General features: G+C 38.6%; 1 protein-coding gene across 3 annotated transcripts in view; it reads right to left on the bottom strand.

Moving 5' to 3' along the window:
• Positions 1-11,270, bottom strand: part of GPSM2 (G protein signaling modulator 2) — a 65,833-nt gene extending 54,563 nt beyond the window's left edge. For 2 of the 3 annotated variants that reach the window (XM_036849884.1, XM_036849876.1), the window contains exon 1: positions 11,016-11,270. The gene's annotated coding sequence lies outside the window, so the exon portion shown is untranslated. The remainder of the gene's footprint in view (positions 1-11,015) is intronic. The other variant, XM_036849866.1, reaches the window with a different exon arrangement.
• Positions 11,271-16,611: the final 5,341 nt, after the last annotated feature.

Here is a 16,611-nt window from a genome sequence, read left to right as displayed (position 1 = left end):
CGGCTGGGCCCGTGGGCCAATTACTGAGCCTGCGCGTCTGGAGCCTGTGCTCTGCAACGGGAGAGGCCTGCGCACCGCGATGAAGAGTGGCCCCCGCTTGCCGCAACTGGAGAAGGCCCTCGCACAGAAACGAGGACCCAACACAGCCAAAAATAAAATAAATAAATTTAAAAATTAAATATTAAAAAAAAATCATAAAATGTGGGGGAGGAGAGTAAGAAAATGTAGATTTTTTTTTCTCCTAGAATGTGTTTGAGCCTATATGACTACCAGTCTAAGGCAAGTAGATATAGGAAGGGGTTAACATACTTGAAAAACAGGGTAACCACAAATCAAAAACATACAACAGATTCACAAAAACCAAAAAGAAGAGAACATAAGTATAATACAAAAGAAAATCACCAAAACACAAAAGGAAAAAGAAAAAGGGACAAAGAAGAAATATAAAATCAATGGGAAAACAAGGTTTAAAATGGCAATAAATACATATCTATCAATAATTACCTTAAATGTCAATGGACTAAATGCTCCAGTCAAAAGACACAGAGTGGCAGACTGGATTAAAAAAACAAGAGTGTACAATGTGCTGCCTACAAGAGACCCACTTTAGGGCAAAGGACACTTATAGATTGAAAGTGAGGGAATGGAAAAGACATTTCATGCAAATGGAAATGACAAGAAAGTGGGGGTCAAAATACTTAGACAAAATAGACTTTAAAACAAAGCCATAAAGAAAGATAAAGAAGGACACTATATAATGATAAAAGATCAATACAAGAAGAGGATTTTACACTTGTCAACATATATGCACCTAATATAGGAGCACCCAAATACATAAAGCAAATACTAACAGACATAAAGGGAGAAATCGATAGGAATACAATAATAGTAGGAGACTTTAACACCCCACTCACATCAATAGACAGATCTTCCAGACACAGAATCAATAAGGCAACAGAGATACTCAATGATACAACAGAACAGTTAGACTTAATTGATAGTTTCAGGATATTACATCCAAAAAAACTTGAATACACATTCTTTTCAAGTGCACATGGAACATACTCTAGGAGTGACCACATACTAGGGCACAAAAAAAAATCCTCAACAAATTTAAGAGTATAGAAATTATCTCAAGCATCTTTTCTGACCACAATGGCATGAAATTAGAAATCAACCACAGAAAAGGAAATGAGAAAAAAATGATTACATGGAGACTAAACACATGCTACTAAAAAACCAATGGGTCAACAATGGAATCAAAGACGAAAGTAAACTATAATCTTTAAGGTAACAGTTGAGAGACAAATAAGGTAAAATTAAGATATATGTGCTTATATAAATAAAATTTATTTATTTATTTATTCATTCATTCATTCATTCCTGGAATCCAGCATTATAAACAACCTCATAGGTCAGTTAGTCCAACATACTACTACAACACTCCCAGAAAGGTTACAAGGCAGCTAATCTTAATTTTGAATAGTCCTTTTAGACAGTTGTTCCACACTTTGAGCAATCTTTCCATTTCTACCCATTTCTCCCTTCTGCTGCCATCCAATAGAGCCTAATTCCTCTTCCACATCCTTTTAAGTATTTCAGCTATAACATAAATTAGACTCTAAATAATACACTCCTGCTGCTTTGTTAATTAAGTATAGTTAGAGAGAGGTTAGTACGGAACAGAGCAGGAGGAGGAAGGTGGAAAGGATTAGCCTTGGGAACACTGACAAGCTTCCTAGAGGGAATGAGGTTTTCATATTAATACCAGTTTGGCACATAAGAAATACAAAATATTATTCCTCTTATCCTCTCTCTTGGCCAACAGAGGAAGCAGTGTCTTAAGAAAAGATGAAAAGGTAGGTAGCAGTTATTAATCCAACAAATCTTCTCTTTTCCTTTTGTTCAGAATTCCACTGTACTTTTTTTCCTTAATAAAAAACATTAAGGGAATTAGTGTAGATATTCATAGCAATAGCTCCAAAGTGCATCTAAATTACACAACACCTATACTGTCAATTAAACTGTCTTCCACTACCACTTTGAGGTTTAGGTTGTTATTTATACTACGGGCCAGAAGGTGAGGTATTAGAATTAACTTAACTTGGCATTAAGTTAAATTTTAATTTAATTGAAATATTTTTCCAGCCATGAGATCATAATGAAATCCCCAAATTCACCAATCGTTAAAAAAATGTTAACTTCATACTTATTAAAATGTAAGCATTTAATTAACAAATGTACACAAATGGAGCTGCAAAATACCTTACTTGATTAGGACTGCATACAGAACCACTAAAAAAACTTTTTAAATAAGCACGAAAACAGAGAACACAATTCACCATTTTACCAAAGACAATTTATAATATGGCTTTACTATCTTCAAAGGAAGAGTATCCCCCCCCACCACAAAAGTCACTCTTAAATTTCAATCTCTATAACAATTAGGTAGCATTTTTTTAAAAAATAAATTTATTCATTTATTTTTGGCTGTGCTGGGTCTTCGTCATTGGGTCTTCGTTGCTGCGTGTGGGCTTTCTCTAGTTGCGGAGAGTGGGGGCTACTCTTCGTTGTGGTGCACGGGCTTCTTATTTCAGGGGCTTCTCTTGCTTCAGAGCACAGGCTCTAGGCACGTGTGCTTCAGTAGTTGTGGCACTCGGGCTCAGCAGTTGTGGCACTCAGGCTCAGTAGTTGTGGCTCGTGGGCTCTAGAGCACAGGCTCAGTAGCTGTGGCACACGGGCTTAGTTGCTCTGCCCATGTGGGATCTTCCCGGACCAGGGATAGAACCTGTGTCCCCTGCATTGGCAGGCGGATTCTTAACCACCGTGCCACCAGGGAAGTCCCTAAGTAGCATTTCTTACCTTACAATTATTCACTGAACAAACAAGCAATTCTTTTTTTTTTTTTCCTTTTTTTTTTTTTAATTTTAATTTCATATTTGGCTGTGTTGGGTCTTCATTGCCATACATGGGCTTTTCTCTAGTTGTGGCGAGCGGGGGCTACTATACATTGCGGTGCATGGGCTTCTCACTGTGGTGGCTTCTCTTGTTGCAGAGCATGGGCTCTAGGCATGCGGGCTTCAGTAGTTGCAGCACGTGGGCTCAGCAGTTGTGGCTTGTGGGCTTTAGAGGGCAGACTCAGTGGTGCATGGGCTTAGTTGCTCTGTGGCATGTGGGATCTTCCCGGACCAGGAATCGAACCTGTGTCCCCTGCATTGGCAGGCAGATTCTTAACCACTGTGTCACCAGGGAAGTCCCAAACAAGCAATTCTTGATTCAATGATTCATGTTGCAAAAACTCTCTAACCAATTTACTAACGTGTTCATTCATGCTCCACATGGAGTTAACAAACCCACTTCATATTTAACATATAGTTTACATATTACTAGATAACACTAATAAAATTTACAACAAATATTAAATTATTTTTAATATTTAAAAATAATTAAGATAATAAAATTTAATGACAGGACCAGGAAATGGAATGGAAATTATAGGTTTGAAAGAATATTAAGAAGTTATCAAGTTTAACCTCCAACCTCCATTAAGACTTACAACTAATAATTTGCAAGAAACACATATGCCCTTAATAGCATCTCCCAGGTTTTAACAAACAATGCTCCAAAAACCTCACTGCTAACAAAATTGTTAGCTCACAGCATCTTTTGGTCTGACCATAGATAAAGAGAAAGCAATAATTATTTTCCATATCCCAGAAACTGACAGAAGCATATAGAAAGATCAACTAGTAGAGAACTCTGATCACCTCATGTCTAATTACCTGATTAGGAGGTCAAAACAGGCAGACTCCCGTTATATACCTAGATGGACTTCTAGATACTGTCCAAGGTATGCAATCAGAGGAAACAATAAATCCCAGCCCTGCTTTACTCGATTAGCAGTAAAGTATCTTCAAACTAGGTGACTGTGAAAAATAAGGGATAGACAGTTACAATTACAGTTGACCCTTGAATGGTCCACTTTGGGTCCACGTTTAAGGTCCACTTAAACGGGGAATTTTTTCAATAAATAGATACTACAGTACTACACAATCCACATGGCTGAAACTGCAGATGCGGAACCACGGATATGGGGGAACAACTGTAAAATTATTCACGGATTTCCCACTGCCCAGGGGGTCAGCACCCCTAACCTCCACATTGTTCACGAGTCAGCTGTGTATCTTTTGTCCTTCTTTCAATTAATCTAAACTATCTACTCCTGACTGCAACTTAAATGCCAATAACTTTTGGCCTGATTCTTTCATTTAAGTGTCTCTATAAAGTGGTAACACCCATCAGATAATAAATATAACTTACTTTTCTTGCCTCCAGGTTTGATAATCTAAATTCTTTAAACCCCTCTTATCCTAATAATTCCCTCTAAGGTACAATGCTCAAATTCTCCAAATCCCTTCAGCTGTAATGTTTCAAATCAGATACAGGAGCTCTTTATAAATTGGAACTGGGATAAATACTGAGGAAGAATGAAGAACACATTTAAAATAAAGTTCTTTCACATGAGAATTCAGGGTACAGGTTAGAGTAACAAATACACATCATAGTACTAATGGGGGTAGCAAAGTAGGATGCCAAAACATCCACTTATAAACTCAGGTAACTACCCTAGGTAAACTGGTTATTTTCTGTCAAATTATGTATCAGTAAGCAGACACTAATTTATTTGTAGATGGTCTAAATATGGCTTGTCACCTAATCCAAACATGTATTTCTAATTACATTTTATCTGGAAGCTACAGTGCAAACAAGGTGGCAGGTATAAGGAACGATACATGTAAAATCAGGAGTAGGAAGGTAAAAGCAGGAAGTTTACATAGAAGACTATGAAGAGTGTAAGAAAAAGCAAAGGGTGTAGTAAGCAAAGTCCAACATAGAGTTCAGAGCTTGATTGTAGTGTAGCAGGTGTTGAGGAGCCAAAGGCAAGAAAAATTATTTTGACATTAGAATATACGACTGATGTGGGAAATTAGTGCCTAAAGCAAGGGAAGTCAGGATCAAGAATGACTGGGTACTTGATTAAGTAATCTAGCTAAGAGTACCTACAGAAAAATGAAAACAATGCCCACTGGCTAGGTGAGAGGCAAAGGTCAAGCAGTGACAGAGAGCTTACAAGATTTCCAATTTTGAGGACAGATGGAACAGCAGCAATATGCACAGTAACTGACAAATTGGATTTCAAGAGTGATACTTCCAGAGGAAAAAAAAAAAAGGACTATTTGTATCAAACTCGTACTTGGTAAAGTGCTATGTTCACAAATAATAGCTGAAAGAAACAAAAAGATAACTTGAGAAAATTTGATATCAGATAAAATTTGATAAATGGGGAAGGACGCGGAGGGGAAGTAGAATGAGTGACTAATTCTTAATTTTGCACATCTTTAAAACTAAAAAATTTTAAAGTACCAATGAGATTCCAATGTTAAAAACTGTGGGGGCTTCCCTGGTGGCGCAGTGGTTGAGAATCTGCCTGCCAATGCAGGGGACACGGGTTCGAGCCCTCGTCTGGGAAGATCCCACAGCCCGCGGAGCAACTAGGCCCGTGAGCCACAACTACTGAGCCTGCACGTCTGGAGCCTGTGCTCCGCAACAAGAGAGGCCACAACAGTGAGAGGCCCATGCACCGCGATGAAGAGTGGCCCCTGCTCGCCGCAACTAGAGAAAGCCCTTGCACGGAAACGAAGACCCAACACAGCCAAAAATAAATAAAAAAACAAAAACAAAAACAAAAAAAAACAAACTGTGATGCGTCAGTGGCAAAATTAAGGAGAAATTGCAATGGGAGAAAAAAAAATAAAGCAATGCATAAAAGGTCTGATTCTTTACTCAACGTACTAAATTTCTAAACCAATAATATAATCAAACTGTCACATAATACTGTGAACTCAAGATTATACGCATGTGTGTATCTATCTATGTCTATCTATAGTGTTGGACATAGTTTTCGTGTTAACTGATAATTATATATATCAAATGTAAATTACTTTACACAATCTGAAATTAACAAAATAAACAATCATAGTACATAGTAAAGCAGATGATTCTATTCTCTATCATTCTGGAGAAATGAGAATTTGCCACAGAGTATGCTATAAAAACTGTATCAGTAAAGTTTTCCTTTAGCAAATATATAATCCTAAAGTATGTGCTCCAATTAAGGTTACATCTCAATTTATTGCTAACCTTTAAGTCTGCAACAATAAATATAAGTCTGTAAGATATTAGGCCAAGTTAGGTTAAAAAACAAGTGTAACTAACAGTGTAACTGTTAAATAAATACATATTTCATTATAAAAACTTTCTAATAAACTGTGACTACTGATCAGCTAAATAAATAGAATAAATTCAATGAATAGATTAGAATAATGGTTCTAGATTCCAAGTAAATCTATATCTTAAAGGCACATCACCAGTCAGAAGGGTTCCCATGTATATTTGAAATTAAACCTCACGGGTCATTCTGAAAAACAGCAAATACATGCAAAGTAAAAGCACTATTGATTTTAAACTCTCATATTTATTCTTGGCAGATTAGAAAACAAGAAATTCAGGTCTAGAGCTGTGGACATTAAAAAGGTAAAACAATGAATGCAACTATTTCAAAGTTTGTATAATCCAAAAACAATTTTAGTAATATAAAATAAGAATTCCTTTTCTTTTTTTCCAAGGTTTACACCTAAAAGCTCACCATTCTAAACAACTATATATAAACTTCCTTTTTTGCTGAAGAGCATTTATATTTTTATCCATCACATAAAGCTAAAAGGACTTCAAAGAATATGTTCTCTGGATAAACAAAACACTAATAAACACCATATATGAAATTTCAAATTAGATAAATACTAAAACAAAATGTAACCTAGAAGAAAGGGATTTGAATATTTCAAGCCTTCATCTTAGCATTGATGTTTAACGGTGAGAAAGGACCAAGTGTATGAGTCTACTTATGAGATAGGCTGAAAGTTTGTAGTTCAACAGTAGTTTCCAACCGTCTCTACATGAAGCACTACAGATATAATCATTACTGCACAGGCAGCCTCTTAGTGTCTTAAGGTTTGGCAGCCCGTGATAAATCAGAAAGAAGTTGAATACTGAATATTTTCCTGGGGGCAGGGGGTGATAAACTAGAAAGGGGATCTATTTTTAGATTAACATGGAGCCAATCTGAATTATGCCAGTGACTATGCTAATCATTAAAACTGCTGTTCTGAAATTACAGTCCTTAGTGATTACAATAATTTAATAGAGGATGAAACAGTTGCTTAAAAATTTCAAGAACAAAAGGAAGATTCTTTTATGCAACAGCTCTAATCTTGGTTACCTTTTTTCCCTGCAAAGCAGTTAATGAATCAAAAATCCTATTTCAACAAGATTACTTATTTATATTTAAGAATATAAGTATGTCCAACTAAAGGAGAAAAGTCTTATATATGTTCATTATAAAGAATTAGTATTTTTCTACCTATTACTTGGTTTTATTTTTCCTCAAACTGAAGCCCAGAGTCTACAAATAATGTTAATTTTCCCTCCTATAAAACAATTTAAAATATATTGTACTTTTAATCCATTAGTAAAATTAATAACCTTTTGGAAGAGTTTCAACTAGACACATAAATGATTTTTAGTTAATTACTGTAAACACATAAAATTGGACACATAGCAGTATTTTAATATCAAGGTTATAGAAGACACAATGATAATTTTTTTTAAAAATTCAATCAACCCCAATTATATTTTCAGTACATTCCAAATGACTACTCAGGTTATAAGGCCAGGTGATCACAAGAAAATGTCTGCAATCCCAAAACACTGATGATTCACACTAAGCCCAATTTCTTAAAAAAAAAAGACAAAAACCAAACCTAAATATATACATTAATCTTTGCCCTTTCCAATCTGTAATCTTTTGTTAATAAATAAACAAATTATTGGACAAACATGATGCAATTAATAGGAGCTCAAAGAAGTAAATGCAAAATAAACATCATCTTATGAGGACATTACTATGTCAGAAAAAAAAAAGATAAATACTTATTAGTAAACAATGGGGAGAACACTACTTTGAGCAAAACTCGTCACCAAGTCACCAGAAAATATGACCAAAAGTCCTTTATTACTACCAATGATGGTCAGCCATCAGCTTAAATCAATTAATATATGTATGAAGAACTAAATAGTGAAGGAGAAAAGAAGTGGTCCCTTTTCCTGAGCATTGTTCTTGAGTCAGTAAATGACAATAAATCAGTTCTCTTAACAGAAGAACTATGAAATGGCAAAATTGGTTTCAAACACATTTTTAAGGAGAAATAAATCCCAAATGCAAAATGATTATAAATGCCTAAAAAGAATCCCTAGAGAGTTTGAATTCAGAATTCTTCATAGGAAAATAGAACTGTTTTCTCCTTCTGAAAGTTATCACAATTAAGTGCAAAAATGTTTCTGTTCAATTCAGTGACATTATGAGATGATATGGGAAGAATAATTCTAAGTAAAAAGGACTAGGGAAAGCTTTTTGGAAGCAAGGAAATCTGTATTGCACCTTGAAGGATGGGTAAACCTTATTAGGCAAATCCAGAAAAGGCGTTCCAGTCATGGGGAATGCTCAAGCAAAAGTAAGGAGGTGGGATCGCAGATAAAGTGTGCCAGGATGAGCACGCTGGGTTAGCAGTAGTAAAAGAGAAGTCTAAGAAGGTGCTAAATTGTGAGGGACACTGAATATGTACGTGGCTGAAGGAGTATTTGGCCTCGTATTTATATGATGAGAAACCTTGTAATTTTTTCAACAAAGGAAAAACAAAGCTGGATCTGTGTCAGGAAGATAAACTGGCAGCAACAGATGGAGCAGGACAGAAGGAAGTTACTGCAAAAACTCCAGAAACTATTATTGAAAAGGAAGCTTTCTCTCCGCTATCTCACATCACCAAGCAAATTGCTTTGCACATAACCGATGTCCAACAAATTTTTTTGATTTCTTGCCTGGGAAGAAGATAAGAACTATGAAGCAGCAAAGAATCCTATGGTAGTGAGAAAACCAGACTTTAATACATTTCTGCTCCAAAGTAAAGAGTATATTCATAGTCACGTAAATAACTTAGGAAAGTCTTACTCTTATATTTTTACTGTTTTTATAAAGATGATTAAAAGGACACTGAAAATGTTATGTGACTTATAAAGCATTGAAAGGAAAATAGCTGTCCTAAAAGAAGGGTTGAAATATTTCTGCACGGTGCACAGCAAAACAGAGCACATACAGGCATCTTAAAAGTAGGATTATGTCTCTACAGATGGAATCCAGAGACCTGGAGGAGATTTAAACAAACACAGAAGCAATACAGCATGTGCTTTGGGACCAGGCCATGGTTTGAATCTCAGCACAGTGACTTATTAGTTATACGATCTTGAGCTAGTTAAACTCTCAGTGTTGGTTTGGCGTAATGATACTTATCCAACATGTGTCATGATGATTAGAGATATGATTTATAAAAAGCACCTCAGTGCCTGGCTCTGGTACTTAAAAGTACTCAATAGAGTAGTAATACTGATAATTGCCATTGTTATTATAAAAAATAACATCTATTAGAATAGATTTAGAACACTAGTCTAAATCTATGTCAGGTTTTCAGTTTTAAAATTCCAGAGAAGTAATTACAGAATTTTTATCTTTTAGGTAAATCTTATTAACATTTTATGCTTAAGAACAAGGCCATTTAAAAAACTACTATAACCTATCTTTGTTTTAATTAGCCTAATACCAAGTCTGAGATTTATATTAAAATATAATATTTGTAACACTGCATGTCTGATTTAATAACATAAGGAAATACAACTAAACAGCTTATCTAGCCAAAGAGGATTTGGAGGGAATGCCTCTAAAACAATAACACACAACTTTTTACTCTGTATCTGCTCCACTCCTCATATTATAAATAATGGCCTGAGAAAGAGCTTGCCAGAAGGAATCCATGGTAGGGTGTAAAGAAGAGTAGGTATGAGACTTCCTCCTCCCCTGAGTCCCCACCTACACACACTCACACACACACAGGTCAACCAACAGCGATCTGTCCCTTTTTAATGCTGCTTACTGACTTCTAAACGATCAACCAAAGCTGCTTCTTGAATAATGACAAGCCGAGCAAAAGTGGTATTTATCAGAGGTGATCACACTGGTGAATATCAAGCCAGAAATCTTCCGTGCACTCTTCTAAAGTGGCAGCTTGAAAATTCAGCTTCCCACACACGCCACCAGCGACTCCAATACAAGCCGACTGAAAGGAAAGCCAAGAATCTACTTCGTTCAACTCCACGGGAGGGTTAAATTATGCATTAAGGCAAATAGAATTTCCATCCTTACTCGTTTTCTTTAAGAGTTCAAATGATACCAGGTAAAATGAGCTAACTGGTTACCATCAATACAAGGAAATTATAGGTTTTCCACTTTTTAGTATTCGAAGATATTCTATAGATTTTCAGGAAAGCGCTTTCTTGACATTCTATGCTTACTAAAACTTTTTGCAGCAACTATCAATTCCTACGGTAAGTCGACAGGTTGGTTTCCCCAAAGTCCATGAATGTCAATGTGGTAAACACAGGTGTCTGAAAAAGACTGCCCGCTTTAGGCACCAAACTCACGACTACAAGTGAACGCGACCCGCCCCGGATTTAATTCCACAGGGTTTCGGGTTTTTAATGTTTGTTACACTCCGAATACGTAAGAAGTCGTTGTATCCTACTGTACTTTTTATTTTTAAAAAAACTAGGGAATGAAGCTCTTAGAACGTACTCTTCTTTTTAAATCTCCAACCTGAAAGCACCCGACTGCTCGACCTGGAGCGAGCTGCTGCTGCTCACCCCGAGCTTCAGGTTTCTCGACGCCCGCCCCCGCGACCACCCCGCGCACCTCCCGCCCCGAACAAAGGAGCCCGCCCCCCACTCACACACACGCCCCCTCCCTGTCACCTCCCTCCGCGGGGCGCCCACAAACTCCCCTGCGAACTCACCTCGCGGGGGCCGGCGAGTCTGGGGAGCGCGGCGCGCGCGGCGAAGCTGCAGCAGGGTCCACCCGGGCTACGCGCGGGTGGCCACGGCCCTTCCCCCGGCGGGTCCCCAGGCAGAGGCTCCGCGGGAGGCCGGCGCGCAACCCCCCTCTTCGCCCCCACAGGTCACGTGGGTCAGAACTCGGGGCGCTCCTCGCCTCCCGGCCACTCGGCCGCCACACAGGGGTCCCGCAGCGCCGCCCGCCCACTGCCGCGCCCCTCCTCTGCGCCTGCGCCCCACAGCTCCAGGAGCTCCCATTCAAACCGACAACGCCCCGCGTCTTTCGGACACGCCAATGGCCAGCGCGGGAGGCGAGGCGGGGCGGGGCCATCGGCGTGCTGCCTCCGCCGTCTGGGGTGGGCTGGGGACTGCGTGTCGGCCTGAGGACTGCGTGTCGGCCTGAGGGGTACCTTGGGACTCTTAGTCCCTCCGCGGCCTCGGCGTCTGTCCTCAACCACCAAGTTGAAGTTGCTTTCCTGCCCTCCTGTTTCTTCTTCAGACGCTGAAGGGTGGGCGATAAATATCGTCCAGAAAGCGTCCTTCAGACGGCGTCTGGCGCAGAGCATTTTAAAAGATGGGAAGCCCAAGCAAGTGCCGCCGGTCCTGAAGGCTTGGTTCCGGCCCGGAGAATGAGTCCCCCAGCGGCATTTGCGGGATGTTTAAGAAAAAGAGGGCTCTATGAAAGGAACAGAGGGACCCGTGTGAAAGTCTGAACAAGGCAGCCTCAGTTCTTGAGGCTGTGTCACAATTCTGGCGTTCCCAGCTGTTAAAAAAGCAAACTTGTGTTGACTGCAGAATCACTGGTTCCCGGGAAAGTTGGGTGGCAGCTTTGCTCAGTTTCAAGCAACTACATTCCAAAGACACTAGGAAGGCTAAGTTTTATTTCCATTCCCGTCCTCTTCGCGTCAAGTTAACTGAAAAATAGGTCTGTTTGTGCTTTACAAAAATACTAAGACTATAATCTCTCTCGGCTAACTAATCTGATGAATTTAATCCGATTATTTCTCAAATAGATATTTCTCCACTGAAATGAAATTTAAAGGTTTTTACAGGCTTAAGGCTGTGTTAAGAAAACTCCACTTTCAGTATCTCTTACTGAGAACGTGTTAATGGCAAAGGGGTTAAAATAACAGCTTTGGCATCAAACTAGACCCGGATTTGAGTTCCATCTCTGCCACTTACTGGTTGATTGACCTTGAACGAGTTATCCTTATCTTCTTTAGCCTCAGTTTCCTCAACTGTAAAACAAATAGTAAATCCTCTTTTAATAAAGGTGGTTGTGATGCTTAAGTGAGGTAAGTTTTGTTAAGCGGTTAACATCGTGCCTGACTGCTCAATAAATGGTACCTGTTATCATTATTATCAACAACTACCCTTACTATCAGGTGCTTAGAAGCAACAACTGAATTAGCTGGCTGTACTATTTCAGAGATAGGTATTATAATCTCTTCTTACTCATAAATTCTTTTTGGGGTGTTGATATGAAAGCCACAAAGGAAGTACAATATGTCAAATTCATCATGTCGGAAATGAATCATTATTTCCCCCTTGCAAATCTTCTCTTACACATATGACTTTCTATCACTCATATTAGTTATCTCCATATTACTCAAGTTGAATTATCTTTTAAATTATCTTTTGAAAGGTATAAATCAGATGGCCTACTCCTACTCCTACTTGAAAACCTTTAGTGACTTCTCATTTGATTTAAAATAAAATCTAAATCCCCTGCCACGACCCGCAAAACCGAAACCATCTTTCCCTGCCCACCTCTCCACTCTCCTGCATTTCTCCTGCTAGCTCACTTCCCTCCAAGGACACAGGACATTCCTAAGACACTAGAATAGACTAAGCCTCAGGGTTCTCTCAGGGCCTTCTCCCTGGCAGTTCCCTCTGCGAGTTTTTTACCCCAGCCTCTTTAAATGCCTGGCTTCTTTTCAGTCCTCAGCTTTCAGCTTATTCATCACAGTATTCAGCAAGTATTTATTCCGTTTTGCTATGTGTCAGGAACTGTTCTAGGTGCCCGAATGTAGTAATGAGCAAGAAAGAACACAGCCCTGCCCTCCTGGAATTCAATTAAAAAAAAATAACAAGAAAGATATCAGGCTGTGATAGGGACCATGCAGAGAATTCAAAGTTGGGGGGTGTGAGAGTGACTGAAGGACTGCTTTACATTGAGGGTCAAGGTAAGAGAGGCCACTCTGAGAGGACAGTATTCAAACTGAAATTTTAATTATCAGAAGGAGCCAACTTTCCAGCCAAGCTCAGGGAAGAGCACATTAGGCAAAGGGAACAGCTAACGCAAGGACTAAAGCTAATGCCTGTGAGGACAAGCTTCGTGGGTTTGAGAAACTGGAAAGAGGCCACTGTGGCTTAAGTGCAGTGAGGGAGAGGAGAGCATACAGCTCGTGCAGGCCTTTGTAAACCAGGGGAATGCGTTTGGGCTTTATTGTTACAGAAGCCAGTGGGAGATTTTAAACATGGAAATAAGTTTATCTGTTTATATTTTTTTAAAAAGCACTGTGAAATAAATCCAGAATTTGAGACATTCTATTAGCCAGCTAGCCCAGACTCTTCATAAACATCATTGTCAGAAAAAACAAACCAAAAAAAGGTACGTGAATCTTGATGGAGTTCTAAATCAGAGAGAGACAGGGGAAAGAGAAGAGAGAGAGAGAGAGAAGAAGGGAGAGACATTTAAGAAACAATTGGGGAAATCTGAATATAGACTGTGTATTAGATGATATTATGGAATTACTGTTATTTTTCTAAGATATGGAATTATGGCTCTAGAGGAGAATTTAATTTTTAGAAGATGCAAGCTGAAATATTTAAGGGTAAAGAGCCATGACTTCTGCAACTTATATTCAAACGGCTCAGCAAAAGACAGAGAGAAATACAAACCAAATATTAACAATTGGATCTCGGTGAGGATGTATGGGGAGATATATATATATATATATATATATACTATTCTACTATTCTTGTACTCTACTATTCATGTATTATTATTTTACCTTTTCTAGAAATTTGGAATTTTTCAGAATAAAAAGTAGGGAAGAAAATCACTTTGTAGACTTCCATTTCTGACAGTAATGAAATAGATACCTTGTCCAACTCAGACTGAAAGCAACTTAAAATGCTTTTAAATATTAAAAAAAAATAGAAAATTTATCAATGAGCTAGCATGAAAGTAAGGATTGATTACTCAGAAGCTAAGAACTAGTAAAAGAGATAAGTAGAACCGTGAAGTCAAGCTTTGTCTTGGCTAAATCAGATGAATTTGAGTTTTAGCTGTCATGGTCTCATGAGGCATGGAAAGAAGAGACAAAGGCCAGTTTCCTGCCAAGATGAGGAATCTCATAAGACACTCCACACATAAAGCCAGGATCTCCCAAAAGGCTTCTTCAGCCTCTTTCTAGAAGACTACAAAAGGAAATTGCCTATAATCAGCCTTAACATAGGATGGAGGGGGAAATATCTCCTCTGAGATTTTTTTTTTTTTAACCAAAGGCAATTATCTTCTCTACCTGAGTTGTCTGAAAAACTCAAGCACATAGTTTACCTTAAAGTGGTTTCAGGTTGGTGGTGCCCCCAGGCAGCTGGCAAAGGTTTAGAGAAATCCAAATGCTATAGGCTGAATGTTTGCGTCCCCCCCCCACACACACAAATTCATATGTTTAAACCTAATCCCCAGTGTGATGGTATCTGGAGATAAGGGCTTTGGGTGGTGATTAGGTCATAAGAGTGGAGCCCTCATGAATGAGATTAGTGCCTTTATAAAGGAGACCCCAGAGAGCAACTTCACCCCTTCCACCATGTGAGAACACAGTGAGATGATAGCCCTCTATGAACCAGAAAAGGCACCCTCACCAGACACTGAATCTGCCAGCACCTTGATCTTGGGTTTCCAGGCTTCAGAACTGTGAGGAATAGATGTTTTAAGCAATGGTATTTTACTTTACAGTATTTTGTCAACCCAAGTTGACTATGACACCAACTTAAGCCAGACCCCAAACATTTCCACAGAAAAACTTCCAAGAAATGTGAACTCTCAGTCAAATCAGAAATCATACAAAGAGACAAGGCATCTTGTACAAGAATTAGCAGGAAACCCCCCCCAAAACAAACAAACAAAAAACCAGATAACAGAATCAAACACATAAAGACTTTAAAACTGGAATAGATCACAGTCATAGATTATAAATAGTCATAGACTATAAATAAGTATGTTTAATATAAAAGAAATAAAAGATTGAAAATATAAATAACGAAGTTCTGCAAAAAATGAATGGGCAGGTTTAAAAACAATCTAGACTTTTAAAAAAATCCATAATAAATAGAATTTAAAATTCAATGGGCAGGTTTACCAGTAGATTAGACATTCTGAAGAGAGAATGAGCAAATTGGAAGATAGAACTGAGCTAATTTTTTTATATAAAAGAGAATCACAGAGGATAGACTGAGAAGATCTAACACATGTCTGATTGAAATTCTAAGATGAGAAGAGAAATAGACAACACTTTCAGCAGGATTTTTAAAAAGAAGAAAAGAAAAAAATTTACACCTAGACATGAGATAATGAAAATGCAGAGCACTGAAAACAAAGTAACCTTAAAACCAGCGAGAGAGGGCTCCCCTGGTGGTGCAGTGGTTAAGAATCCGCCTGCCAATGCAGGGGACACGGGTTCCAGCCCTGGTTTGGGAAGATCCCACATACCGCGGAGCAACTAAGCCCGTGCGCCACAACTACTGAAGCCCGTGCTTCGCCACAGAGAAGCCACCGCGGTGAGAAGCCCGCGCACCGCAACGAAGAGTAGCTGCCGCTCGCCGCAACCAGGGAAAGCCGGCACTCAGCAGCAGACCGAACGCAGCCAAAAAAAAAAAAAAAACACCAATGGAACAATTAGGAAGACATGTGACTTTGCAACTGCAAAAAAATAAACCAGAAGCAGAATATCTTTGACATTACGGTCAGAGAAAATGACTGTCAACCTAGAATTATTTAACCAGTGGAAATATCTTTCAAAAATGAGGATGAAATAAAGGCATTTTCAGGTAAACAAAAACTGATTTTGCCATCACAGACCCTCACTGACTGAAGCTATATGGGTTCTCCTTCGAGAAGGAAAATGATCTTGGATGGTTAAAGATGCAGGAAGGAGATGGTGACCATATTAAGTGGCAAATAAATAGATACATATAAACAACTATTAACTGATGTCATTGCTCTATCTTGCCTTGTAAATTCATTCAGTCATCCATTCAATAACACATATGTTGAAATGCCTATTGTGTGCCAAACACTACGCTGGGTACTAGGGAAACAGCAGTGGGGTTCTTACTGCACCATTTCCACATTACTAGATGAATGCCCTGGTGTTGACACAGGCTTACTTGACCATTTTCCAGTGCCTTGAAGAAGGGAGAGAGCAATAAGTGTGCATAACCTTAAACCTGCTGGGTTGTTAGGATAGATCAAGCTTAGCTTCTTTTTTTAAAAGCTGAAGCTGGGTAGCTGGACTTTTCTCTGAGTTATAAATGACACCATTGAGTCAA

The sequence above is a fragment of the Balaenoptera musculus genome, chromosome 1, assembly GCF_009873245.2.
Source record: "Balaenoptera musculus isolate JJ_BM4_2016_0621 chromosome 1, mBalMus1.pri.v3, whole genome shotgun sequence".
NCBI classification, from domain to species: Eukaryota; Metazoa; Chordata; class Mammalia; order Artiodactyla; family Balaenopteridae; genus Balaenoptera; species Balaenoptera musculus.
Note: the sequence above shows the minus strand (reverse complement) of the source record. Positions and strands in the feature narration are given on the sequence as shown.